General features: G+C 48.3%; 1 pseudogene; it reads right to left on the bottom strand.

Annotated features, from left to right (window-relative positions):
- Positions 1-580: 580 nt before the first annotated feature.
- LOC138473253 (alanine--tRNA ligase, cytoplasmic pseudogene) lies at positions 581-27974 on the bottom strand (annotated as a pseudogene).

Here is a 27974-nt window from a genome sequence, read left to right as displayed (position 1 = left end):
CAGTTAGTCTAGCAACTCAGTGCACTGCCACATTGTGCTAGGGGGAGAGCACTTGCAAGCCCTGTCCATCAGGCACTTGAATCCAAAGGTTTCTTACGTGAGGTTCAGGGTTTTCGCATAAGAGTGTACAACTTTGACAAGGTAAGACATTTACGAAGGAAGAACCTTAACATTGAAGGCGGGTACAAAGGGGGGTTTGTTAGACACGTGAACCATGCACTTCCAGTAATTCCCACGATTCCTGGCTCAGAATACCTACCATTATATTGCTACCATGTATGTGCAAAGCCCTGCCCTGAATCATATCCCAAGTAGGAGTCAAACAATTTACAAGACATTTTTTGGCTGTTTCAAGCTACAGTAAACACATTTCAAATACTCCTTTTAAGTAGATGCCAAGTAAGCAACGAAAGTCCTTATAAAGAACCATTTCAAAATGGTGTCTGGTATGGCCATCTCCATCTAGTGAAATCCTTTTCCCAACAATGCAAACTATCCCAAACTCCAAATGACTGGATGGCAAGACCAATTCCCTTATGTGTTCATTTGGTGCAGAAAGTTAACTTCATGTAAAAGACGTTCAGTTTTTCAAGTCCCCAAGCTTCAGTTTAGCGAAATCAGTGGCCAGCTACAGCCCCTCCTGTAAGCAGTCTATATTTCTGCCCGTCGCCTGGGTTGAGATATATTTTCCTCCTCCCTTGCCATCCATCAACTCAGACACTTCCTGGACCCACTCATTGGCTTTCAGCCCCTTGATTGTAGTCTCCTGTGGTACTTGGCATAAGCAGGTGATTTTCCCTGCTTCGGTGTCAACACTGAAGAGCATGGCAGCAGTTTGAGGTGAGTGAGTCTTCTGTAGCTTCAAGGATTCGTTCAGAGCCTTTGCAGGGGCACCAGTCCCCATTGCCAAGATTACCTGAGGTTGGTTGGGGTGTTCACCAATCACCTGCTTGGTCTTTTCAAGCACTCGTTTCTGAATATCAGCTTTGCTTGCACGGTCCAAGTCATCCATAATATTTTTCAGAGCTTTAAGGGCCTCTCTCAATTCATTCTTCTACCATTGAGCAACCACAGCGGTGGCAAAAGTCTTGCCAACATCAGCAATTTCCTTCTGTATGTCTTTGTTGGGAGAAGTCTGCATTTTCACTTTAGCAGCAAGGTCAGAGAGACACCGATTCAGGCTGTATACTTTACGCAGTGCTTTCTGCGCTTCAGGGCCAGTTGTCAAACTAGAAATTATATCGTGCCTCCTATTGCTATGAATATATGTATATTGGCCTACACCAAGCTGCTAACAAGCTGCTTATAAACTACATGTGAATAAATTCGCATTGCAAGGTCCTGACCTTAGAAACCATGTAAACTGTCATTTTGGTTCAAGCCGCCATTTTAGGTTTTCTTGCTCTATAAAGTCACCATGTGAGCTAAAATTGTAGCCTATGTTATTCAGAACAGAACTCGATTGTCATGACCTCTGTACAGCCAATGTATAACTTGCCTGCAGGCCACTTGTTAGGGTCATGAGCTGAGACCTTGTCCTTCTGCTGACCTGTGTGCAATGGATTACCTGTATCACCGAAACTGATCTATAATTGAATGAGAACACCTGCTTAACTATATTGTATAAATTAAGTCCCGCATTGTAATGTTAGGCCTAGAGCATACATTATTACCATTTCTTCTTGTTAATGTATAAACCTAAGATGAACTAGATTTGACCTGGCAAGGGACCCTAGAGCAGTAACTTATTTATGGAATGGTTAACCCAAAGGAGGGCTGAACAGCAGGCTTGAAATGTATAAAAGCCTGACTGTTTCAATGAATTTTTGCACTCACTGAGCACACCAAACCACGCCGGAGTTCACTGTGTTGTACTGAGGGTCGATAGCTATCTGAATTTTGTTCTGTTCTTTTGTAACTGGATTCAGCATAAAATAAAGTACTTTGTATGTTCCTTTGTAACCTGTGTTTGGTGTGTTTCCTTTTTGGTTACCCTGCCTCATATTATTTCCTTGTTTTCACAGTTGGCGCCCGGAATAGGCACCCTCAAGATTGATGCCGGATTATTGAAGGTTGACGCACGCTATCGGACCGGGATCGGACGGTGTGACATAACGGGCCCGAATGAACGAGACGCGACACCTCAACAGCGCTGCACGATCCGTTCCCTGGACGATAGCCGTGTGGTCTGAGACAGCATCTTGACGAGGGTCAATTTTTTGAGGCGGGCAGATTTGCCGAATTCACCATACACAAGGTAAAATTTGTTAGGTAAGTCCTTTGTAAACCGATCGGTCCTCCTTAGGTTTGGTCAGGTGAGCCGTTACCCGACTCTTAATTCAACCCTGACAATTTGAATTTGGCGCATTGTATCTGCAGACACAATTATTGACCAGGTAACACTGAGTATTTGAGAAATGCCTGGGAAATTGTCTAGCTGCTTTAGGGCATTATTCCGCAGCGATAGACAATCTTTGGAATTTAGCCGTCCGGCACCACAGGAGGGGTCACCGGCATGTACTATGTACTGTAAGCATGGCATTGGAAGTGTAGTATTTAATAAAATTTGGCAGAGACAAACCAGACATGCCTCTGAACTTCAGTGGCCAGTCAATGGTAGTTTTGAGATCCCTCGTATTGAATATTTAGAGTCAGTCTTGGTAAAAAAGAAGGCCAGACCTGCAGCATTTGATGTTTTGCAAAATTGGAAAAGAGAAGCGTTGCAGCAGCTTAAAAGTAGGGAAAAACATGTGCGCCGTCATAAAACAAATGCTGAAAAGGCGTTGTTATATGATCAGGACAAACAGTCTGAGTCGGTTAGGAATATGGACAGGGCTTTCTCACTCGGTATTCAGAAAATCTATCCTTCTAAAGATCTTCATGTTTCTGATGAGTTTATCGACAAATTGTTAAATGAACGAAGGCCGGGGGGCGTGGCCAAGCAGCCATGCAGTAGGCTGCACTATCCGTGAGCTCCGTGATCCGACGCAGTGATCCGAAGGAAAAACGCACGCATTAGAAGAACATTTTAACCTCAGAGCACATGGATAGGCGTGGGAAGGGTTCAGGCACAGTCTGAGTGCATCAGCGGACTGCTGAAGACACTGTAGCAGAAGATGCGCTACTTTGTATCGGGAGCCGGCGCGGCGAAATGGTAAACAACAAAATGGCGGCGGCAGTGAACAAAGGAATGCTCGGCGAGCAAGTGCCACGGCCCGCAATGATATGGATGGGCAGCCCGACGGCGGCTTGAGGACAGCAACTTGCGGTGCCCTGAAGTGAGCAGAGTCGCGCGCGGCCCCGTGACGGATGCCCAGCACTCGGGTCCCGGCGAAAGTGAAAGACCTCGCCCGGGACGAGCAGAGGTGCCGACGGTAGCTTTCTCCCCCCTGCAGTGAGGACCAGAAGGCATGGGAGAGAACGGGCACGCGACATTGTAGCAGCGGAGAATGACCGGTCCCGCACTACGAGCCTGACATCTGAGTGAGCGTGTGAATGCCTGGTGTGCACGGCATAACGGGCTGCCGTAAAGCACTGGATACTTTGTGCTTTTGAAAGTTGGTAGTAGGCAGGAAAGTTCTGCAGGCTGAGGAACAATTGATAGTAGCAGCTTCCCTGCACGACTAAACTGCTCAGTGAAACACGGGCCGGTAGGCTGCACCACTGGGACACTGCTGGTGTGGAGCGCCACGGGAAACATGGGGGTTTAAATGAGCACATGCGGCGCATGGAAGAGCCTACCACGGTGAACTGAGGTAATGCAGTAGGCCCCGAAAGGGTCTAGGGCCTGCAGTGTGAGGACATAGGCACTTGTGCAGCCTGGCATCCCGGCACCAGGTGCGAAACTACTGTTGTAGGGGATGCTGTAAGTGTTCGCTGGCCCCGGAAGATAAGCCATTGCAACAGTGACAGTGGTGTCCAGAGAAAAGACACGGGAGCATTGAGCCAAAGCTGGGCATAACAGCTGTGAATGGTGTGCGGTCTCTTGGACGCAGTGGCACATCGGATACGTGGGAGGACACAGCCCACTTGGAACTTGGAGCTCAGCATACAGAGGCGAGCGCCAGGGCTCCTCTGGGACGGCTGCCTATACCGGGGGAGGTGCACTGGGGGCGAGCTTACATAGGAAAGCAAGATTGCGCACCGGAGGCCAGTCAACCCGGGTGCATAACGAAAGCTGCAAGATGTCGGGGCGAGGGGCTGGGGGTAAAACCAAGATTAAGCAATCCACGATGGAAGCATTCGCCAAAACACAGCAATCTCCGGCGGTCATAGCGTCTAAAGAAGCGGAGGCACCAGGGGAGAGCGCTGCAGCTACTGACAAACATCAGATACTAGCGGCTATAACGGAGCTGCGAGACTCATGGGGGACAGCGATGTCGGACCTGCGCACTTCCCTGGAGGCCAAAATAGACGCAGTGGGCATAGAGGTTACCCTGCTGAGGCAAGACGTCAGGGGGCTGGCGGAGAAAACAAGCAGCTTGGAGAGTGCCGTGAAAATCAACACGGACACTAGCACTAGCAACGTACAAGAGATCCACGTGCTCAAACAACAGGTAGCCAATCTGGAGACTCGGGCGGAGGAGGCTGAAGGGAGAGCGAGGAGGAACAACATTCGTGTGGTGGGCCTGCCGGAAGGAGAGGAACGACGGGACCCGACGGACTATATCGAGAATCTACTCTTACAAGAAATAGGGGCTGCAGAACTCTCGCAGGGGTTTGCGGTGGAACGTGCGCACAGAGCCCTCATGAGGAAGCCACAACCGGGGGCTCCCCCCCGGCCTATAATAGCGAAAATACTGAATTATAAGGATCGCGAGAAGATTTTGGAATACTTCCGCAAAGGAGGAAACATGGAGAGGGCGTTGTGCGCCATCACGGCATATCCAGACTACACAATGCTGGTCCAAAGGCAGCGATTCAGCTATGTGGCGATCAAAAGAAGGCTGCGTGCGGCAGGGATCAAATATATGCTGCTATATCCCGCGAAACTGAAAGTGATACATAAGAGCAAGATGTTTTTTTTCCACATGCCCGAAGAAGCGACGACCTGGCTAGACCTGCAGGGTTGTCCGGAGCAGGAGGCGGATCAAGCGCAAGAGTAACACGATAAGTGGCTGGTGACATTACATGTAGCGTGACAGGATGTGCAATGGGTATCCAGTAGAACTGTGGGGGATGGCTAAGGGGTAGTACTGGGTACGGCTGGCACTGGAAGCAGATCCCATGGACTTGGGCGCACGCAAGGACTTGAATATAGTAAAGTGCATATATATGTGGTAATTGTACAGTTAAGTGTGTAGAGTTTATAGCAATCAGGAGCGACAGGATGTGGGCACCCTATCCCTCCATATTAGTACTAGTAGGCTAGCCAGTAGGGCGGCCTCATCCCGCGGAGCATCGAGTACAGGCGGCAGCCAGAAAAGTGCTAGATGCGGGGGAGCCTGAGATCCAGGGATGGAGCTGGGCAACAGTTGGGGAAGGGGGTATGGGCGTTAGGTGGGAGAATGGGGGGAGGGAGGTGTGGGGAGTTGGGTGTGGTTGGGTGGGATAAGGGGAAGGGAGGGGTGTTTGGGGTGTGTGTAGTTAAGGGAAGTTTGAATTGGGATACAAGCCTAAATAGACGAGACCGGGTACGAGTAGTGGATTGCGCGGGTGGGATGGGGGCGGAAATCATAACAAGCCATGGAGGACCTTAAAATAATTACGTGGAATGTTAGGGGTCTAAACAGTTATTTGAAGAGAAATAAGGTCATGCTATACTTGCGAAGACAAAAGATAGATATTGCGCTGTTGCAAGAGACCCATTTGACGAAAGAGAGACTGGGAATGATTAAGAGGAAATGGAAAGGAGTGGTGGTGGGTTCAACATACTCAGCTTATGCTAGAGGGGTCCTTATCTGGGTGGCCCCGCATGTCCCCTTTCATGTGTTACAGGAAACTGCTGAAGCGGACGGGAGAATGGTCATACTCAGGGGCATGGTAGAGAACAGAGAGATAAGTCTAATTAATACATATGCTCCCAATCAGAATACGGCAATGTATTTCAGAACCCTGAGTGTTCACCTTGGTATGTGCATGGGAAGTGCGGTACTCTGGGGGGGGGGGACTTTAACTGTGTATTAGATCCAAGGGTGGATAGATCAGATCAGAAATGGGAAAAACCTGCCCCGGCGGCACGGGTGTTACAAGCGTTGCTCAATGATTTTGACTTAACTGATGTATGGAGAATGAAGCACCCCCAAGAACGACAGTATTCTCACTATTCGGCCCCGCAACAGCTGTCCACTAGACTAGATTATGTCTTTGCTACGTCAGGCCTAATAACGGAGATGGTGCGGGTGGAATATAAGGCGAGAGTCTTGTCGGACCACTCGCCCTTGGTTGTTAGCTGGCAATATCGCCCTCCAAGGGCAAGGATCCCGACGTGGCGGCTCCGAGCGGAGGCGCTCAAAGATCCTGTGTTTAAAGAAGAGGTAAGGGAGGAGATCATAAATTACTTTGAAGAGAACACGGGCAGTGTAGATTCGGCGTGCACGTTATGGGAGGCCTTTAAAGTAGTGTTGAGAGGCGTGGCCATAGCAAAGTCCCAAAGCCTGCAGGGCGGTGTCCTGGCTGATTTACAAGAGGCTGAGAGGGATTTGTAGAAAGCGCAAAAGGATGATGGTGATACTGGTTCGAATGCGGAGCGGGTACTTCAACTTCAGCAGACGTGTGGAGAGTATTGGGATAGGTTGTGTAAACTGAATTATAAGAAATACATAGAGCGGCAGCACGCGGGTGGGGACAAAACAGGATTGCTCCTGGCATGGCTATATAAGAGCGAAACCCCCAGACCCACCATCAGGGCAATAACGAGGGAGGACGGAAGTGTAGCGGATACCCAGGAGGGAGTCAATCAGGAATTTGCCACGTATTACGGAGAACTGTATGGGGATGATGAGGAGGATATTCAAGAGAGAATAAAGGAAATGCTTGAAGATATAGGTCTGCCCAGGATAAGTGCTGAAGAGAGGGAAGAGCTGGATGCACCAATCACTTTGGAGGAGCTAGAAGCGGTGGTGAGACAATTGCCAACTAGTAAAACCCCAGGGGCGGATGGGTTTCCGAGCGAGTTTTATAAAGCATACATGGCGGAGGTGCTCCCTCCGATGCTGAATATGCTAAATGAAGCATTTGAGGTGGGACAGCTGCCAGAGTCGCTAAGGGAAGCAGTCATAATTCCGCTCCCTAAACCGAATAAGCCTGCGAACAGCTCTGGCTCCTATAGACCGCTATCAATGCTGAATCAAGACAGCAAGATACTAACGGCTGTTTTGGCGGGTAGACTGCGAAGAGTCATAGACAAACTCATACACCCGGATCAGACGGGTTATGTTCCCAACAGGAACATAACTCACAATCACAGGCGACTACATCGAGTCATTGAATGGGCGGGGGATAAGGAGGGTGACATGGCGGTAGTGTCCCTGGATGCGGTAAAGGCCTTTGATTCTGTCAAGTGGCCATGGCTACTGTCGGCTTTGACGGAATATGGGATGGGGCCCGGATATGTAAGATGGGCAAAGATGTTATATAGTGAGCCGCTAGCCAGAGTGAAGACGGGAGCAGTTATTTCAGAGAGATGGAGGTTAGGCAGAGGTACCAGACAGGGATGCCCATTGTCCCCTATGTTATACATATTGGCATTGGAGCCTTTGGCCATATACCTTAGACAGTAGTACGACACCATAGGCATCGAGGTGGGTGGGGAGCGACAATTGATCTCTTTATATGCAGACGATATGTTGTTGTATCTGAAGTATCCAGAGGAGAATCTCCAGCATATCTTGGAGGTTATGGTTCGGTATGCGGGGTTGTCTGGGATAGCTGTGAATCCTCAGAAGTCTGTAATTTTCCCGTTGGGTAACTATAGGGGACTCCCCGTAGACCAGCTGCCGGTGTTGCAAGTTCCTTGGACTGTTGCTACCTTTCAGTACCTTGGGATAGATGTGTATCATACGGTTGAACAAGAACATAAACACAACACGGAGATAGCTGTGGGGAAAATTGAGAAAAGTATGCAATTTTGGGGGAAGCTGCCGCTAGCCATGATGGGGCGTAGCGCAATGCTTAAGATGGTGGTTTTGCCTAGGCTCCTGCATTTTTTTGGAAACATTCCACACCTCATACCTGGGAAGTTTTTTGCTAAGATTAATAGTATATGCAGGGACTTTTTGTGGCAAGGAACCAGGTGCAGGATGGCATTGTGGAAATTGCAAAATATTTATGAAAAAGGGGGGATACGGCTCCCCAGCTATGAGGCCTACTATATAGCGAGCCAACTGCAGTACGTGGCTAAATGGCTCTCGGATGAAAGTACCCCCGAATTCAGATTGTTTATTGCAGACTGTGCCCCATTTTACTTAAAGGAAATGATCTGGTTATCCGAAACAGACATGAAGGGGCACCCCAAAATGATGTTGCTTGGGTGGAGGATCTGGCGCCTCGCGTGCAAGATGATGGAAATCCCGGCTCCGTGCTCCCAGCAGATACCGCTGGTGGCGCTGGCGAAAAGAGATGAGCAACTGCGGAGGAGGATTAGAACCCACTGGTGTTAGGAAAGATTTCGTTATTGTAGGGAACTTTCCTTCCATGTGGCAACCCCTAAACTTTTTGCTATTGTTTTCAACCTGTTTTCTTGACTTTGCCAGAGAAGTGCAGCCTTCTGCCGTACTCCTCTGGGCTTTCGCTCCTTTCTTACGGGGAAACTGACATGCCCTTAAGACAGTCAGTACCGGGGAACGCTGTTTCCCGTAGTTTCTTTTATCGTGTCGCCATTTTTAGTGCTACACGACACAAGAGGGAACTGTAAGCTAAGTTACAGCTCTCTTGGGTCTCTAGCCTTCTACAGACCCTAGACACTCTTGTAGGATGGTTTTTGGATCGGTGCAAGTCATTCAGGGACTGGGCTGGTGGCAGCGATCATTTGGTTTATTTTGAGCTCCTTTTGCCGTTCTGAGCACCTTTTTGCCGCGAACACAAAAGGGTGGCCCGGCTACCCAAAATGGCCGGACCACGAGGCTCCTTTGTCTCGTCCACTGTCCGTCTTGCTCCCTTTACCTTCCCCCAGGTCAGGCGACCCGGGGCCTTCCTTATTTGGGCATGTAGTTTCCCGCGAAACACGGTTGCTTTCGCGGGCTTCTACATGTCGTTTGAGTGCCCCCAGGATGTGGGCTGGGCTGTCTGGTCCCAATACACATCCTGGGTGCCAGAGAGTCTAGGGTGGTGTGAATGCCTGGGACCACCGTGGTCCGTGATTGGTCCACGTATGGTATGTGTGTTGATGAGCGGATCTCCCATTGGCTCCCCTCCGTTTTGGCGCAAAGGGAACCGTGGATAAGAGGGAGCTGGAAACACCACTGCCATGTCGATCTCCTGAGTTCTTACGAACCCAGGGATACAGGAGCCAAGTATCCTGCGAACACGAGGCTGGACCGAGGAATCGCTGGTGACCCCCTGAAGAACTTCTGCTCCTCATTGCTGTCGTCCGGTGAAGCCCTTTCCACCTAAGATCGAACAAGAAGGCCTGTACTGGCGCTTCGACCTATTGGAATAGCAGGACCAGCTATTCCCGGCACCTTCATCAACTCCTGCCGTAAGCCTTCGGAAGTGTCTCTGGGCCATCCAGTTGACTGACCAGCTTACTAAGGAGTCCTGCTCTGTAATCGCCGACAGGTTGGGTGGTATTCTGAGTCCGGGGCACGCTCACACGCTTCGTTTGCTTAGCAACCCTAAGCTAGAGGTGAACGGTGCTCGTTTGGCTTGAATACACCCGGCCGTTCCGTTGCCCTGCCGTGGCGACAAAACTGTGCAGGATTCTTCGATCGGGACGTCTTTTTACTCTGCACGACGATGAGACGTTCCCTGCTCTTCAGAACCTGCCAGAAGCTGCATCTATCGAGGAGAAGCTCGGGCCTGCTTGCTTCGGGGACCGGTGAGTAGATTAGCTAGGATCTGGTCGCCCTCCTGCAGTGCCCCTTGCTTTTCCCCGCTGTAAATACAGCTCCCCTTGTCCGTACTCGCGCCCTACTTCTGCCTCACAGTGGAGGCTGCGCTAGAGTCGCGGGCCGTGTTCTCCTTCATTAGGGCACCCTACAGAGCTGTCCAACGTCCTCCGAAGAGCTTCACCTTCTGCCCATTGGCACCGGCGGGTGCAGGTACTTTTGAGCGCTAGACTCCACTCTTCGTAGGGATTGGACTACCATCTAGTTAGGGGCCTCAGAAGGCGGACATATCACACGCATTGGTTCGCACTGCCTGTTTTTCTTCCCCTGCAGGTGGATGACATATTTCGTGCTGCTAATGCTGTGAAACTGTGTATTCTGTATATATATTGGGTGGATAGTGTATGTGTTGGTTTACTATCGTTGTATATTGCTGCTTTTACTGTGGTTATTAGTTTCAAGGCCTTATAATAAATGTGTATCTATTTTTGATATAAACAACTGTTTGGAGTAGTTTGTAAGCGCTCTTGCTTTGTGTGCTCACTGCGGGCTTTCAGTCACCCTCACCCCTCTTGAGACCTAGTCTTGACCGCCGCGATCGCTACCTTGATTGGTCTGGCTTGTCCAGAGGTTACCCTGTTCCAAGTAATTAGGTTGGCCTTCTGAACTTCTGCGCCACCAGGACAGAGTTCAGAAATCCGTCTTAACAAATTGGTGTACAGCGGTGGGATACGACTGAAGGTATCCAGTGTTGCGCACGAGCTAAGGCGTTTTCAGGTTATTCCAACCAGGACACGCAGTAAAGTATTGAATATAACGTTAAAAAGGCCATAGTCCTATCAACAGTATGGAAACGAATACTTTATTAACCTTAAATGCTTCGAAATCTGAAACATTGAAGAAGATGTGTGCGGAGAGAGGGGTTTCCTCTCAAGGCACTAAATTGGAAATGATCCAGAGAATCGTGGCGTGGCAAGAAGCGCAGCTTGACGCTATAACTTCCGAGGACAGTGCAGAAGGTGGTGGGGCTGCTCTCACTGGCAGAACCGACGGTTCTGCCGCTGCACTGATCCATCACGACCACGAGGACAGGGAGGATGTAATGTCTAACGTTTCCTCTGCCAGTGTTGATGGGGAGGCTATGCTTGAATTCAAGAAGCAAGAGCTGCGGTTTAGGCAGCAGGAGCTTGAATTCAGCATAGCCAAACTGAGAATCGACCAGGCAGAAAAACAAAAAGACAGGGATCACCAGTTGGAACTGGCCAAGCTTCAGTTCGCAAATGGGTCCAAGGGTCCTGGACATGGTTCGGGGGCTTCCTCTCATCCACGGTTTCCAAAAGATCTGCTCAGTGTGTATGAGGAACGAAATGACATTATGGACTGGTTAAATGCGTTTGAGTATGCATGCGAGGTTCAAGAGGTTGATAATGCGGATAAGATTGCATGGTTACTCAGCAGACTGCCCCATTCTGGTTGCAGTGCCATTATGGAAATGTCGAAGGCTGAGCGCGCTGATTTTGCAATGTTGAAGCAGACTCTCATTTTAAAGTTTGGGAAGACTCCGACCCAATACTTGAAAAGGTTTAGAGAGTATAAGAAAAAGGAAGGTGGTACTTGGGTGTCGTATGTAGCTGAGTCCCTGAAAAACTTAACTGGCTGGGTTGAAGGTTATAAGGTTTCTACCTTCGAAGGCATGATCAATCTGGTCATGCTGGAACACATTTTTGCTTCTTCTTCCCCGGAGCTTAAGCAGCATTTGGCCGATTCGAAGGAGATAGATCCTAAGAAGCTGGCCATTGCAGCAGACTTATGGGTGTCACATCGAGTGTCCCATAAGGACAAAACTCATCCTGGTAAGCAGGAGGAAGGGAAAAAGTCCAAAGATATGGAGGGTGGGGAATCTGCTAAATCTTCTTCCCATAAGGGCCACAAAAAGAAAAATAAGGGTAAGCCATACGAGAACTCACAGGGTAGTGGAGGTTCGCCTCCGAAACAGAACTCTGGTTATAATAAGCCTCCCTACGTAAACAGACCCAATGGGGCTTGTTTTTCTTGTGGAGCAACTGACCATGTGAAGGGGGATCCCCGTTGTAAGGTTAGACCTTTGGGGGTCCACTCCGCTAATCTGGCCTTCTCCTCCTACGAGGAAGAAGAGATTACAGGAGCATCCTTCTCCTCAGACTCATTTCCCAGCGGAATAGAGGCTGAGGTAGTTTTAGTGTCCCTGGGTTCCTGGGAGCCTAAAGTCGCAGAGGCGTATGCTAGGATTCCGGATAATACCAAGCACTACTTTAAAGACAGTGTGCTGATCAATGGAGTGGATACTCCAGCTCTTAGGGATAGTGGGTGCAGTCGAACTGTAGTGGATTCTACCTTGGTAGACTCAGAGGAAGTTGCCAGAGCTCCTCTGATGCCCACTAAGTTGGCTGACGGCCCCCTCCGTATGTTTCCCGTGATCCCTGTTAATCTAACTTTAAATGGTACAGCAGTTAGGATTCCAGTGAGCATTCAGAGAAACATCCCGGGAAAGGTCTTGTTGGGCAATGATCTCAGAGCTCTAGGGCTCGTAGGAGACACTGCCGAAAGACCCTACACACGGTCTCAAGCACGGGCAGCATTGGCCAAGTCCAATACGCCGCCCCAGCCGAAGGGGAAACCCAAGGCGAAAGGAGTCAACAAGTCCCGACGGGGGAAAGAGAATATTCCCCCGAGCTCGCCTACCACTGCGGTGGAGGGAGTTGGTCAATCGCCCGAGCCTGACGAGGAGGTGGCGATGCCTGAAGTGTTCGACCCCAACGACCATCCTGAACTAAAAGACTTGTTAGTTGAAGGAGGTCCTGATAGGGACGACTTCAGTAAGGGCCAACGTGAGTGCCCATCTCTGGAAGGCCTAAGGAGACAGGCCTGCTCCCAGCTTGAGGGTGAACCTCCTGGGAAGCATCGGATTTATTGGGAAGGTGGACTCCTGTACAGTGAGCCCACAGAGTCTACAGAAGGAGACCATAGGAGGTTGGTGGTTCCCCTTGCTGTTAGACCCTTCCTCCTGCAGTTGGCGCATGAAGTTCCCCTTGCTGGTCACCTTGGAATGAAGAGGACCAAGCAAAGGTTATCTATGCACTTCTACTGGCCCAAGATGGGGGTGCAAGTAGAAAGTCACTGCAGGAGTTGTGCCTCCTGCCAGTTGTCTGGTAAGGTTGGCGCGACAATCCAAGCTCCGTTGGTACCGCTCCCAGTTGTGGGGGTACCATTTGAAAGGGTAGGGATCGACATCGTTGGTCCCCTTGACCCGCAAACATTCTCAGGCAATAGGTTTATCCTGGTGCTGGTCGACCATGCAACCAGGTATCCTGAGGCCATCCCATTAAAGACTGTAACTGCCAAGTCAGTTGCAAAAGCTTTACTCGGCATATTTACTAGGGTTGGCTTCCCTAAAGAAGTTGTGTCAGATCGTGGCAGCAACTTTATGTCGAAGTATATGCAGGCTATGTGGAAAGAATGTGGGGTCACCTACAGGTTCTCTTCTGCATACCGCCCCCAGACCGATGGTCTGGGGGGGCGTTTCAACAGGACGCTAACGAGCATGATTGGGGCTCTGGAGGAGCCTCAGAGAAGAAAGTGGGATCTTCTTGTTTCATGCTTACTGTTTGCCTACCGAGAGGTACCACAGGAGGGTGTTGGCTTCAGCCCCTTCGAACTTCTGTTCGGTCATCCCGTACGGGGACCCTTAGCCATCGTCAAGGAGGGATGGGAGATGCCCACTCCCCCTGTTACTACCAATGTAGTTGATTATGTGCTAGGGCTCAGAAAACGGATGGTACTTCTGATGGGCTTGGCTAGTGCTAAATTGAAGGCAGGGCAAGCGCTGGTGAAACATTGGTACGACCAGAAAGCTTCCCTCATCAACTTTACACATGGCCAGCAAGTCCTGATCGTGAATCCCAGAAGGCCTCGAGCTTTACGGGACAAATGGTCAGGCCCTTACCCAGTGGTGGAGCCCCTGGGTGAGGTTAACTATTCAGTGGACCTTGGAAGGCCTGGACAGGCTCTAAAAGTGCTTCCCGTGAATAGGCTGAAGGCTTTCGGCCCAAGCGTCGAAATCGCAGCACTGCTATTGGATTCAGACTTTGAGGAAGAGGAGTCTGAACCTCTCCCCGACCTGTTCCCAAGCAGTCCTTCAGTTAGCTCTTTTGAGGGTGTCCGAGTGGCCCCTCACCAAAATGGACAAGGCTCAGTGGTTTACCTTGGGCATGAAGTAGGTGGAGGAAGGATACAGCCTCTCCCCAGTAAAGTACAAGCAGTACAAGACTGGCCTACCCCCACTACACAAACCCAAGTGAGAGCCTTCTTAGGACTCACGGGTTATTACCGCAATTTTATGGCAGACTATGGCACCATAGCTGCTCCTCTGACTGCCCTCACAACTCCGAAGAAACCCAAGAAGGTAACTTGGACTGACGAGTGTGAGAAGGCCTTCAATGGCTTGAAAGACTCCTTGTGCCAGGCCCCTGTGCTCAGGGCCCCTGATTATCAAAGACCTTTTATCGTGCAGACGGATGCCTCTGACACTGGGATAGGAGCTGTACTATCACAAGTAGATGAGAAGGGTAAGGAACACCCTATCGGTTTTATTAGTCGTCAGCTTAAGGACAGAGAGCTCAGATGGTCCACGGTAGAGAAAGAATGTTTCTCTGTTGTGTGGGCCCTAAGGAAGCTGCGGCCCTACCTCTATGGGACCCACTTCACTGTGCAGACTGACCATAAGCCGTTAAAGTGGCTAATGAACATGAAGGGGGAGAATCCAAAGTTGCTTAGGTGGTCCATAAGTCTACAAGGCTTCGACTTCACTATTGAGCATAGGCCAGGTGTCCAACATAGCAATGCTGATGGGTTGTCCAGAATGTTTTACCGACCTGAACAAGAGACTCATCCAGGGGTGGATTAGTTCCCCCTGTCCATAGTCTGGGAGGGGCGAGTGTTAGGAAAGATTTCGTTATTGTAGGGAACTTTCCTTCCATGTGGCAACCCCTAAACTTTTTGCTATTGTTTTCAACCTGTTTTCTTGACTTTGCCAGAGAAGTGCAGCCTTCTGCCGTACTCCTCTGGGCTTTCGCTCCTTTCTTACGGGGAAACTGACATGCCCTTAAGACAGTCAGTACCGGGGAACGCTGTTTCCCGTAGTTTCTTTTATCGTGTCGCCATTTTTAGTGCAACACGACACAAGAGGGCACTGTAAGCTAAGTTACAGCTCTCTTGGGTCTCTAGCCTTCTACAGACCCTAGACACTCTTGTAGGATGGTTTTTGGATCGGTGCAAGTCATTCAGGGACTGGGCTGGTGGCAGCGATCATTTGGTTTATTTTGAGCTCCTTTTGCCGTTCTGAGCACCTTTTTGCCGCGAACACAAAAGGGTGGCCCGGCTACCCAAAATGGCCGGACCACGAGGCTCCTTTGTCTCGTCCACTGTCCGTCTTGCTCCCTTTACCTTCCCCCAGGTCAGGCGACCCGGGGCCTTCCTTATTTGGGCATGTAGTTTCCCGCGAAACACGGTTGCTTTCGCGGGCTTCTACATGTCGTTTGAGTGCCCCCAGGATGTGGGCTGGGCTGTCTGGTCCCAATACACATCCTGGGTGCCAGAGAGTCTAGGGTGGTGTGAATGCCTGGGACCACCGTGGTCCGTGATTGGTCCACGTATGGTATGTGTGTTGATGAGCGGATCTCCCATTGGCTCCCCTCCGTTTTGGCGCAAAGGGAACCGTGGATAAGAGGGAGCTGGAAACACCACTGCCATGTCGATCTCCTGAGTTCTTACGAACCCAGGGATACAGGAGCCAAGTATCCTGCGAACACGAGGCTGGACCGAGGAATCGCTGGTGACCCCCTGAAGAACTTCTGCTCCTCATTGCTGTCGTCCGGTGAAGCCCTTTCCACCTAAGATCGAACAAGAAGGCCTGTACTGGCGCTTCGACCTATTGGAATAGCAGGACCAGCTATTCCCGGCACCTTCATCAACTCCTGCCGTAAGCCTTCGGAAGTGTCTCTGGGCCATCCAGTTGACTGACCAGCTTACTAAGGAGTCCTGCTCTGTAATCGCCGACAGGTTGGGTGGTATTCTGAGTCCGGGGCACGCTCACACGCTTCGTTTGCTTAGCAACCCTAAGCTAGAGGTGAACGGTGCTCGTTTGGCTTGAATACACCCGGCCGTTCCGTTGCCCTGCCGTGGCGACAAAACTGTGCAGGATTCTTCGATCGGGACGTCTTTTTACTCTGCACGACGACGAGACGTTCCCTGCTCTTCAGAACCTGCCAGAAGCTGCATCTATCGAGGAGAAGCTCGGGCCTGCTTGCTTCGGGGACCGGTGAGTAGATTAGCTAGGATCTGGTCGCCCTCCTGCAGTGCCCCTTGCTTTTCCCCGCTGTAAATACAGCTCCCCTTGTCCGTACTCGCGCCCTACTTCTGCCTCACAGTGGAGGCTGCGCTAGAGTCGCGGGCCGTGTTCTCCTTCATTAGGGCACCCTACAGAGCTGTCCAACGTCCTCCGAAGAGCTTCACCTTCTGCCCATTGGCACCGGCGGGTGCAGGTACTTTTGAGCGCTAGGCTCCACTCTTCGTAGGGATTGGACTACCATCTAGTTAGGGGCCTCAGAAGGCGGACATATCACACGCATTGGTTCGCACTGCCTGTTTTTCTTCCCCTGCAGGTGGATAACATATTTCGTGCTGCTAATGCTGTGAAACTGTGTATTCTGTATATATATTGGGTGGATAGTGTATGTGTTGGTTTACTATCGTTGTATATTGCTGCTTTTACTGTGGTTATTAGTTTCAAGGCCTTATAATAAATGTGTATCTATTTTTGATATAAACAACTGTTTGGAGTAGTTTGTAAGCGCTCTTGCTTTGTGTGCTCACTGCGGGCTTTCAGTCACCCTCACCCCTCTTGAGACCTAGTCTTGACCGCCGCGATCGCTACCTTGATTGGTCTGGCTTGTCCAGAGGTTACCCTGTTCCAAGTAATTAGGTTGGCCTTCTGAACTTCTGCGCCACCAGGACAGAGTTCAGAAATCCGTCTTAACAACTGGGAATCAGCGGGGTTGGCAACGGTGGGAGATGTTTGGCGGGAGGGAGCCATCATAAGTTGGGAGAAGTTGGGTGAGGAAACAGGTCTACACGTAGGTCAATATATTACATATCATAGATTAGTGTGGGAAATTAAGAGGGCTTGGCCCGAAACTATACTCGAAGCAGAGCCGGATGGTATCGTGGACACTATATTTGATATAACAGAGGGAGGGCACGAGATTTCAAGATTGTATGATATGCTGATGCTTAAGATTGGTAAAGAACCAGTACAACTTCGATTAGATTGGGAAACTGAGGTGGGGGCCCCGATGGAAGATGGGATGTGGGAGAGGGCTTTGTGGTATCATCAGAAGGTGTCGAGAAATGCTAGGTTGAAACAAATACAATTATATATTACGCATAGGGCGTACATGACGCCCCTGAGGATATCAAGGTTTAAATATGCAGGCAGACAAGCATGTCCCAAGTGCAATGAAGAACAGGCAGACATGACACACATGTTTTGGTCCTGCCCTGTGGTTGGGCGCTTCTGGAGCGAGATAGCGGCAAAACTGGCGGATAAAGGAGTTATACTGGTGGTAGAGTCAGCATGGGCCTGCCTATTGGGGGGGTTCCCTAGATCGCAAAAACTGAAGCACGTTAACAAACTGAAGGACTTGGCATAGGTGCTGGCTAAGAGGAGGATTGCCATGGGGTGGAAGGCTTGTCATAAACCGCAGGTGGAGATATGGTGGAAGGAATTGCAAAAGTGGGCGGAAGCAGAGACTATGGTATGGCAGGAGTCCAGTACGATGGGAGGGGTAGAAGAGGTGGGAACCCTGTTGGCTTGGAAATCATTGATATCAGAATTGTTTGGAACGATGCCAGATTTGGCGGATTCCAATGGAGACTGTACCACACAAATACAGAGTAAACAGACTTGATGGGCTCGTAGGGGGGGTGGGTTTGGGGATTGGAGATCAAATGGCATACTGTACACATTCGAAACTGTATTAAGGTATTTTGCATTGTATATTTGGTCTGTATTGTTTGTTGGTTGAAATATAATAAAAACGTTTAAAAAAAAAAAAAAAATGAACGAAGGCCTGGTGCCTCTGCACCACCTCCGTATGTTCCTCTTCCTCCTGCTGTACCTCTTCCTGCTGTTATTCCTGCTCTTCCTGCTCAACCTGTTGTTCCTATTCCTCCGGTTGTTGTTCCTCCACCTGCTCCTCTGCCTCTTCCCATTGCACCAGTAATAGTACCTCCATTGAATTTGCCTGCACCCTCACTCCCAAGTAGTTCTGTACTGCTTGTAGTTGATCAGGGTGCGGGGTCGAGGATTGTTACTCGTAGTACTGTTCCTACAGAAAAGAAACAGGATTTGTTTGCATGGGCTAAGCATTGTATGGAGAGAGATGATCGAGCTAATGTTCTTGCCACACTTTCTAATATGGATAATTTTCCTGAGAAAAATGTTTTCATTGAAGGTTTAGGGATTCATTTATGTGTAATGTGGGGTAAATTAAATAATGCAGACCTCCCACAAGGGTTGAGGGACCTGAATACTTTAGCGTTTTCAAGAGACACTGTGGAGAAGGTACATGAGCATGTTGAGAGGATATTTGAGTATAGAAAGGAGTTGGAAAAGTTACGGAATGAGGATGACGAACAAGAAAGTATGTATGTACAGAAACAATTTCTTCCGTGTCGTAAATCGACATCTGAGGAGGCGCGAATTTGTACAAAAGATGCGATTAGATGGATTTCAGACATATCGATAACTCCAGTTGAGGTATGTGACACATACAGTCAATATACGCTAGAAATGCAGAGGAAAGTGATACAGGTAATGGTAGAGTACCTGCAGGATGAATGTTTAAAGAGAAAGGTTAGTTGCCCCACAGAGTTATTGAGCATTTATAAGAGAGCTTTTTCACTTGACACTTCTTCAACTGCTTTAGCGCTCGACTTAGCTCTGTTGCTTAGTAAGCGTTCGGAGTTGCCTACATCTCAGTTGCCTATGAGGGAGGTTCCTCCGACATTTGTCCCAAAGGTTGAAATTCCTGCTAATGCTGCAGCAGGTACACCTGCTGTGGACATTCCTGCACATTATGTATCGCAGTTTGTTCACTTCCCGTTTTCACGACAGGAAGTGAATACTATTAGACAAACTATTCCTGACATTAGGAAAAATCCGACAGAGTTCTATAAAGAGATAGAGTCCGTTTTGCAGTCCTCAGTGTTTACCCTAGGCGACATTGATTTGCTATTCCCTGTACTCCTGCCTGTAGATTTGTGGAAACAAGTTAGAACTATAGACGATGTACCAGGGTTGGGAGATACATGGGCTAACATAGTTAGGCTTGATGGGGAAAGGCCAGCTGGTGAGAGACCACCTCAGGTGATACTAACTTTGCCTGACAGAATCATTGCAAAACTGAAAACTATAATCCCCAAAAAGAGAATTATTTGGGACAAGCTTACGGCCTGTGTCCAAGGAAAATCTGAGGGTGCTACCGAGTTCTTTAATCGGTTCGAACAGGTATTCTCGGATTTCAGTGGACAAGACTTAGGCACAGAGTCTGGGAAAAGATTATTTGTGGACAAATTTGTACGTGGATTGCTGCCTGATATCCAGTCACAAATGATGTCTTCTGAGAGCGCTTGGCAGGCGAAATCCCAATCAGAAGTACTGCACATGTCTCAGTACTACGAGAACCGTGTCAATAATGAAAAAGATAGAGTCAAGAAGAGAAAAGGTGATCTGAAGACTAAAGTATTGTTACAGCAAATTGTTAGAGGCCCCAGAGGGGGTAGTTCGCAGATTAGAGGTCAGTATGTTCCACAAGGGAATGTGCCCTTGGGTCCTGTGAATATTAACCAGTGTGCCTATTGTCTCCAGGAGGGTCATTGGCGTGCACAATGCCCCGTCCTTTGACAGAGGTCGAATAACACATTTGGAAATATGGGTAGACGATCCAGAGGTCACCCGGGTGTAGGGGGCCCTGGTAGAGGCCAGTTTTCGCAGGATCCCCAACAACCTTTTTCACAGGATAATCAGACTTCGAGTGTGGATACTAGAAACATATTTGATCATCCTTCTGCTGCATATCTATCTGAAGAGCTTCCTTTTGATGATATTTTGTTTTGTTAGGATTGCCCGAAGCAGGGTTTGGAACCTACACCTATTCCCGTTAATCAGAAAGGTCCCTACGTTGAAATGGTAGTGGGAAATAGGAAACATCAATTTTTGATAGACACTGGAGCACAGAAGTGCTCCATTGATCATTCTCGGGTTCCAAACATTCCACTGTCAGGGCAAACCAATGTTTCTGTAGGGTTTTCTGGCACACCAGTTGTTTGTCCGGTTTCTTCACCGGCACCTACTTCTTTGGGTCCCTTTACGGACCACTGTCCATTTCTCTTGACTTCGAATTGTGGAGAGAATTTGCTGGGGTTGAATCTGTTGAAGGAATTAAATGCGGTAATTCATTGTTCTTCTGATGGAGTGCGTTTGACGATTTCACCACAGCAATGTTCTGTTTCGCAATTCTTGACTAGACCTTTGCCGCCAGAATTCAGTAATGTACCAGAGTGTTTGTGGGCAGTTGATGACAATGATGTCGGTGTTTTGCAGATTGAGCCTGTTAAAAAAGTTTTGAAACATGGAATTAAGCTGCCCCGTATTCCACAGTATAAGATCTCAGTTGAAGGCGAGCAAGCTTTGAAGAGCATTGTTTCCGATTTTGTGCATCGTTTGGTGATTGAGGAGATTGCAGGAAGTTTGTGCAATAGTCCGATTTTACCCGTGTACAAAAAAGGTGATAATGCAATTCCATTTCATTTTATAATTGATTTACGTGCCATTAATAAAGTCGTCACTCCGCAATTTCCAATTGTGCCTGATGTGACGACAATATTAACCATGATTCCAGCTACGGCTACTCACTTCAGTGTTGTGGACCTAAAGAATGCTTTCTTCAGTATTCCTCTACATGAGGATAGTAGATACTTGTTCGCGTTCACCTTAGGGGGATGCTCATTCACATTTACTCGTGCACCTCAAGGTTATACTGAGAGTCCTAGTATTTATAGTAGCACTTTGAAAGAGCAGCTTGATACCCTTGGATTGCCCCCTACTTGTACGTTGCTTCAATATGTTGATGATTTGCTTTTAGCCGCTGACTCTGAGAGCTCTTGTAAAGAGGGCACTGTGTTGTTGCTCATCCATCTAGCTAAGCATGGTCACAAAGCTTCGCTTAAAAAGTTTCAATATTGTTGCCAGGAGGTCGCCTATTTAGGCTATCTCCTGTCAAAGGAGGGAAGAAGATTGACACCTGAAAGAATAAAACACATTTCTGGCATGTCTGTCCCAAATACACAAAAGGAAGTTAGAGCCTTGATAGGTATGGCTTCTTACTGTAGGTTATGGATCCCAAACTTCTCACTAGTGATAAAACCGATGTTGGCCTTGACGAAGAAGGGTATTTCTTCGCCATTGCCATGGAATACGGAGCATCAACATTCATTCGAGTTGCTCAAGACTGCATTATGTTCGGCGCCAGTTTTGGGCACACCGAACTATGAGAAGGCCTTTGTGTTGTTTGTGCATGAATGTGATGGATGTGCTTTGGCTGTATTTAACGCAGGAACATGGAGGGAAGAATAGGCCATGCGGTTACTACTCTTCCACCCTTGATCCTGTTGCATGCGCTTTGCCAAGATGTGTGCGCGCTGTCGCTGCTGCTGCTGCATCTGTAAAACAGAGTGAGGGAATGGTCCTAGGCCATGATTTAACCCTGATGGTGCCTCACTCTGTAGATATTCTATTGAACAAAACCCAAACGCAACACCTCACTTCCGCACGACTGACAAGATATGAATTAATCTTGTTTGCTCCCCCCATTCAAATTAGGAGGTGCTGTGTTCTTAATCCGGCTGAACTCCTACCTTTCCCGCAAAATACTGTTTGCAGTGACGAAGAGTCACATGACTGCCTGTATACTACTGAACAAGATACAAAAGGCAGAGTTGATTTGAGGGACACTCCTTTGGATAACCCACAAGGGGAGCTGTTTTGTGATGGCTCTTGCTTCAAACTACTGGATGGTACATCCACAGCTGCTTATGCAGTCACTACATTGAGTACGGTTGTGGAGACCAAGAGAATTACGCATAACTCTGCGCAGGCCGCAGAGATTATAGCATTGACTCGAGCTTGTGAGCTTTCCGAAGGGCTAACAGTAAACATATATACTGATAGCCAGTATGCCTTTGGGGTGGCTCACAACTTTGGGAGACTTTGGTCAGAGAGAGGGTTTTTAACTTCGCATGGCACCAAGATCCAACATGGCTCCCTGATAGTACAATTGCTTTCAGCGCTTTCGCTCCCTAGTCAGTTAGCAATCATTAAGTGCGCAGCACATCGCAAGATTATAGATGATGTAGGGAAAGGGAATGCTTTCGCTGATCAAATAGCTAGACAAACTGCCTCTGATCTCTTCACGGAGATGTATGTTTTAAGGGAGACTGTAGATGCCTATGCAATGGATGAGTGTGTTGGGTCTGTACGGGATATCCAAGCCGATGCCACATTAGAAGAATCCAAGAGGTGGGCTGAGGGCTTGGGGAAACTCAATGATGATGGGTGTTGGGTGGACATGGTTGAAGGGAAATGGTTGCTTCCTAATGCCTATATAGTAATGATGGTTACCATGGCACACGGTCCCACACATGTGTGCGCTCAACAGATCACGAGAATGTTAGAGAAAGTCTGGGTAAATGATAAGATTTCAAAAATTGACCAGCATTATGTCCAAAATTGCATGATTTGCCTACAACACAATGTGGGAAAGGGGACAGCAACTCCAAGAGGTAGCTTTGGGCCTCCTTCTGTCCCATTTGAAGTGATTCACTTTGACTTTATTGAAATGGAGCGATGTAACAATCTAAAATATGTCCTTGTGGTCATTTGCGCCTTTAGTAAGTGGGTCGAGGCTTTCCCTGTTAAAGACGCTACAGCCATGACCACTGCAAAGACCATGTTAAAGGAATTCTTCCCACGGTTCGGTTTGCCGAGAGTTATCTGGTCGGATAATGGTCCGCATTTTATCGCTGCTGTAATTCTACAGATATGTACGGCATTGCAAATTGACAAATGATTCCATTCGGCCAGACATGCTCAGAGCGCCGGATTAGTGGAAAGACACAATGGTATCATAAAAAACAAGCTCGCTAAGACCTGTGCCGGCACCAAACTAAAATGGCTGGACGCCTTACCGATCGTGTTACTTTCAATGCGAACAACCCCTCAAACTAAGACTGGGCTCTCTCCCTTTGAGGTGGTAATGGGGAGACCTGCTAATATTTGGGGTTTGCCTAAAAGCTGCGCATTGCGCGATGTAGAAAATGTACTTCTCTCCGACTATTGTAACCAATTGACTAAAAACCTGTTTTCAATTTATCACCAGGTGCGAGAGGCATTGCCGGTGAGGTATGAGGGCCCCCGTCACAGTCTACGACCAGGGGATTGGATCCTCGTTAAATCTTTCAATAGAGCGTCTTGCCTCGCACCACGTTGGAGGGGCCCCTACCAGGTGCTCCTGGTCACTCAGACTGCGGTGCGGGTAGGAGGACATCGCCACTGGATCCACGGCAGCCACACCAAACGGATCCCACACCCAGTGCCATACGATACAGAAGACGCAGAACCCCTTTCCGACATTGAAACCAACGTACCCGAAACGGCAGACGGTGGAGAGAGAGTATCGCAGGCCGTTCCGGAAGTTGTAAGGCCCGACAAAACGGCCATCTTGCCTCATTGCTCTCCCACTGCATCGTTTGTGGATCATCCATCTTCTGATCCAACTTCCGTTCACTCGCCACCTCCTGTGGGAAGTGATGACATCCTGTCTGCTGATTCTTTTGCACCGGAAACTGTGAAGTATAATCTCCGCCCAAGGAGATAGGTTTGCAATACGGCTCTTGCTGTACAATTGAAAGGATTTGAGGGCTTGCCTTTTTTTGGCCCAATTGCATAAAGGGTTCTGCTGGCTAAGGGTTGTGGGAAAAGACATTAAGAAGACGCGCGACCGGAGTCGCCAGCAAACGAACAATTGGTGTTTCTCGATTGAAGACGACAATGCCCGCATCCGCTACCATTCGTACTGAACTTTTGGACAAAAATGTGACTAGGAGAGACAATGAGCAGATATGTATGGGGGCCCCGAAAATGTTTTGTTGTCTACTGGTGATAATCACGGGACTTTTAGTAACTGTTGGTTGTGGGTTTTGGTATTTGGAGAGAATGTACCCTTTGAATGATTTCCTACCTGTTGAAAATATAACTGTTGTTCCCACTCCTTCTGTGCAACTACATACCTTGTCACCTAGAGATCTTTTGCATAGACGGAATTATCAAAATAACACTCTACTTCTAATTATGAATGCTACCCATGCAATCTTTAACAGAACCAATTGTTGGATCTGCTCGCATTTACCGCAACATGGGGATAAGGGGCTAGGTTGGTATATTCACCCTTTACCTTTGACAACTGCTTGTTATGCTTCACTTAGAGCACTGTTCTTTGGCCGATGGAACGATAGCATCTCGGGGAACTTTGATGGCACTAATTTGAATAGTTTTGAGAAACGTGTTCTGACTCCCCTGGGATGCTCGCTTTTCGCAAATAGGAGTAAGATCAATATTGCTTCTATTAGGACTTCTGATAGTCTGTCTCGTCCTTTCCAATCTTTGATTTCCTTTAAAATGGCTCCGATAGGCAATAAGGATGACGTGCCTCCTTCTTATACTGTTAACCATAGCCCCGATTCAGTTTCTTTCTGCATACAGAGGAATGGCACCCGGTCAATGGGAGATTTTAAAGGTTGTGCCAACGTTGCAAATTTGACTGGGGAAGACAGACCTTTGTATGTAGGCGAACCTACCTATTTTGTTTGCGGTAATGTAGCATTTCCATGGTTGCCCAGGGATTGGCAGGGAACTTGTTATCTAGGAATCCTGTTACCTGGGGTGTTTATAGCAAGTACTGTAGAGGTTTCGAAGGCTCGTCCACGGCGGGGCGAGAATGGCGACACTCCAGCACAGGTTTTAGGAGATGTAGCGAAATTCTTCCTTCCATTCTTTGGGCAGATAGCGAATTCCGAGGATATCAGGAAACTAGCGAGAGTACTGGAGAGAACCATCAACCGGACCACAGATATACTCTATAATATGACTTTAGAGCAGAAAGCGATCAGATTGGTAGCGCTTCAGAACCGGATGGCATTAGATGTCATTCTGGCTGAACGTGGTGGAGTATGTAAACTAGTGGGGTCCGCTTGCTGTGTTTTCGTACCGGATTCCTCCCCAACTATTTTTAAGGCAATACAGAATCTGCACATTCTTAGTTCAGAAGTGCATGTTCCTGAGGGAAATTGGGATCTTAGCGCTTGGTTCTGGGACTTCTTGCGGTCTTGGTGTTGGAAAGTGCTTTCAGTCTTGCTGATTATTTTGGGAATTCTGCTATTTCTTTGTTGTTGTATCCAATGTCTACCAAGTATATGTTCAATGCTAGGGGGATGTTGCGCTCAGGCGATAGGTACAATAGGACATAAAGTGTATGCCCCGGATAAAACCTCTAAGGAGTATGTACTGAAAGAGATCTTAGTAAAAGATCTAATGGCGATAGATATTTCTGACAGCTATTCAGGGTGTATGGACGATGACACATGGAGTTATTTGCAGGGAGATCAGAAGTAGTTTAGCACTTGACATAGGCCAAAAGGAGGGTTTGTCAAACTAGAAATTAAATCGTGCCTCCTATTGCTATGAATATATGTATATTGGCCTACGCCAAGCTGCTAACAAGCTGCTTATAAACTACATGTGAATAAATTCGCATTGCAAGGTCCTGACCTTAGAAACCATGTAAACTGTCATTTTAGGTCAAGCCGCCATTTTAGGTTTTCTTGCTCTATAGAGTCACCATGTGAGCTAAAATGGTAGCCTATGTTATTCAGAACAGAACTCGATTGTCATGACCTCTGTACAGCCAATGTATAACTTGCCTGCAGGCCACTTGTTAGGGTCATGAGCTGAGACCTTGTCCTTCTGCTGACCTGTGTGCAATGGATTACCCGTATCACCGAAACTGATCTATAATTGAATGAGAACACCTGCTTAACTATATTGTATAAATTAAGTCCCGCATTGTAATGTTAGGCCTAGAGCATACATTATTACTGTTTCTTCTTGTTAATGTATAAACCTAAGATGAACTAGATTTGACCTGGCAAGGGACCCTAGAGCAGTAACTTATTTATGGAATGGTTAACCCAAAGGAGGGCTGAACAGCAGGCTTGAAATGTATAAAAGCCTGACTGTTTCAATGAATTTTTGCACTCACTGAGCACACCGAACCACGCCGGAGTTCGCTGTGTTGTACTGAGGGTCGATAGCTATATGAATTTTGTTCTGTTCTTTTGTAACTGGATTCAGTATAAAATAAAGTACTTTGTATGTTCCTTTGTAACCTGTGTTTGGTGTGTTTCCTTTTTGGCTACCCTGCCTCATATTATTTCCTTGTTTTCACACAGTGACTGCCACGATTCGCCAAATTCCTTTAGCAATGGCCTCTTCTAAGACTATGACAAATGGGCCGGCATGGCTGGAGTTCTGCAAGTGAGTTCCACCACAGAACTCAACCGAGGCAACAGAGCCAGCAGGTCCAGAGGCGTCAGCCAGCATGTCCTCCACAGAGATGCCAACAGAGACGACACGCACAGGATCTGGGTACGTATCGTCAAACACAGCCATTTCAGGGTCCTTCTTCAATTCAGGAAATGCATCACCCAGTGACTTTACCACCACATCGACAAGGATGGCAAAGAAGCCTTTTGAAGCATTCAACTTTTCATAGGAATATCGCACTGCCCACCTCAGCATACTCCTCAAGTCGTAGCCTCTTCCTGTGTTGTCGAGCCGCCCACCATCAGAGAGTGCAACTGTGATGGTGCGGGCATGGACGGCAAGCACTCTGTGAGCCATATCTATTCCATCAACATCCTCAGCACCCACCTTTCAGGTGTACGGCCTGACACCAGTGCCCTTTTGAAAGGCATCAAAGTAAGGAATGAAAAGGTCAGTGTCATAATTGGACATCTTGGTCTGGAGGACAGAGACCAACCGATCCAGCCCCATCCCTGTATCAATGCTCTTCTTCGGGAGGGGCTTCAAAGTGCCACCAGTCTCACGGTTGTACTGAATGAACACCAGGTTCCATATCTCCAGCACATTGGGATCATCCATGTTGATTAGGTGTGCTGCATCCCTGCCTCCAATCCGGTCAAAGTGCATCTCACTGCAGTGCCCACATGGACCAGCGTCACCCATTTCCCAGAAATTGTCTTTAATGCTGCCAGGAAGGATTCTGCTCTTGAGTAACCCCAGAATAAGCCAGATTGTTTGCAATCTAAATCGGGCTCCAGACCTGCTGACTCATTTCCTCCAAAATAGGTGACGTACAGCCTGTCAATGTCAATGCCAAACTCCTTGGTGAGCAGATACAAAGCCAGTTTACAGGCCAGTTCCTTGAAATACTCTCCAAACGGCCATGACCCCAGCATCTCGAAGAAGGTGTGGTGGTAGATGTCTTTGCCCACATCGTCCAAATAATTGTGCTTGCTTCCCGCACGGATGCACTTCTAGGTGTTTTGGCGACACGGGTCAATTTGGCCATGGGATGAGAAGGGTCGATTATGTTCAGGAAAAATAGGCTTGAACTGGTTCATTCCAGCATTGGCAAAAAGCAGTGTGGGATCATCCAGGGGGACGGTTGCCAAAGAGTGGACATAAGTGTGCCCATTGTCTTTGAAGAAATCAATAAATGTCTGTCAAATCTGGCTGGCTGCTAGTACGGACTACAT

This window comes from Ambystoma mexicanum, chromosome 8 (assembly GCF_040938575.1).
Source record: "Ambystoma mexicanum isolate Mex_15411 chromosome 8, UKY_AmexF1_1, whole genome shotgun sequence".
NCBI classification, from domain to species: domain Eukaryota; kingdom Metazoa; phylum Chordata; class Amphibia; order Caudata; family Ambystomatidae; genus Ambystoma; species Ambystoma mexicanum.
This window is presented reverse-complemented; position numbering and strand designations above follow the sequence as displayed.